We start from the raw sequence: 1,157 nt of genomic DNA, 5'->3' as shown, positions 1-1,157 counted from the left end.
TTTTGTAGCTTTTGATTTCCTTGACCACCCTAGGAGAAATTTGGGTGGTCCCTCCAACCTGTATTATAAGTATTACTGTATGGGTTATTTTGAGATCTAAAGTTATTATTACCTATACAGATGACTTGTTCCTCTTCAATTGTAGGATTGAAGGATTGGTATTCTATATGTACACCTCCTCCGCTTGAGTCACACCTCATTACTGGATGTACCTGTGTAGAACCAAGTAAACCGTCAATCTTTTTATTGAGAAGTTCTACCTAATTAGAGAGCATGGTGACTGAATCGATGTTATAGACGCCGGCTGTTTTCGTTGGCTTTGTCCTCACAACTTGCCACTGATAGTTGTTCAGTGACATCTCCTCTATGAATTCATAGGCATCTTCTAGTGTTTTATTGTTAATGGTTCCGCCAACAGCTGCGTCAATCATTTGTCTTGTCGAGGGATTCACACCATTGTAGAACGTTTGAACTTGCAGCCAAAGCGGTAACGCAAGGTGAGGGCACCTTCTCAGTAAGTCCTTGTATCTCCCCCATGCATCGTAAAGTGTTTCTAAATCCATTTGCACAAAAGAAGATATATCATTACGCAATTTAGCCGGTTTAGCCAGCGGAAAATATTTAAGTAAAAATTTCTCGGTCATTTGTACCCAAGTAGTGATAGACCCTCGTGGTAACGAGTTCAACCACTGTTTATCTTTGTTTCTCAGTGAAAAGGGAAATAATCAAAGACGAATGGCATCATCAGAAATGCCATTGATTTTGAATGTATCGCAAAATTCAAGAAAATTCTCTAAATGGGTGTTGGGATCCTCATCCTGCAAACCATCAAACTGAACAAACTGCTGTATCATCTAAATTGTGCTAGGTTTTAGTTCAAAATTATTTGCAGCAATAGCAGGTCTAACTATACTAGACTCAGTTCCTGTTAAAGAAGGTTTAGCATAGTTATAGTACGTGGAGTAGGATTTTGATTAGCTGCAATTGCAGGAGGCAGCTGATCGCATGGGTTTTCGGCCATCTCTTCGTTTGGGGGTTGAGTATCGTCTTCTCACTCGTTCTCCGTGTAGCGTAAACTACACCTTATTTCTCTTTGATTTTTGCGAATTGTACGATTGATTTCTTCGTCAAAGAGTAATGGTCCTGACGGGTTTCTT

General features: G+C 39.8%; 1 non-coding gene across 1 annotated transcript; it reads left to right on the top strand.

Annotated features, from left to right (window-relative positions):
- Positions 1-489: 489 nt before the first annotated feature.
- LOC128279772 (small nucleolar RNA R71) lies at positions 490-596 on the top strand. The gene has a single exon (XR_008269968.1). It is a non-coding gene; the product is annotated as a small nucleolar RNA R71 (small nucleolar RNA).
- The last annotated feature ends 561 nt before the right edge of the window (positions 597-1,157 follow it).

The sequence above is a fragment of the Gossypium arboreum genome, chromosome 8 (genome assembly GCF_025698485.1).
Source record: "Gossypium arboreum isolate Shixiya-1 chromosome 8, ASM2569848v2, whole genome shotgun sequence".
Lineage (NCBI taxonomy): Eukaryota > Viridiplantae > Streptophyta > Magnoliopsida > Malvales > Malvaceae > Gossypium > Gossypium arboreum.
Note: the sequence above shows the minus strand (reverse complement) of the source record. Positions and strands in the feature narration are given on the sequence as shown.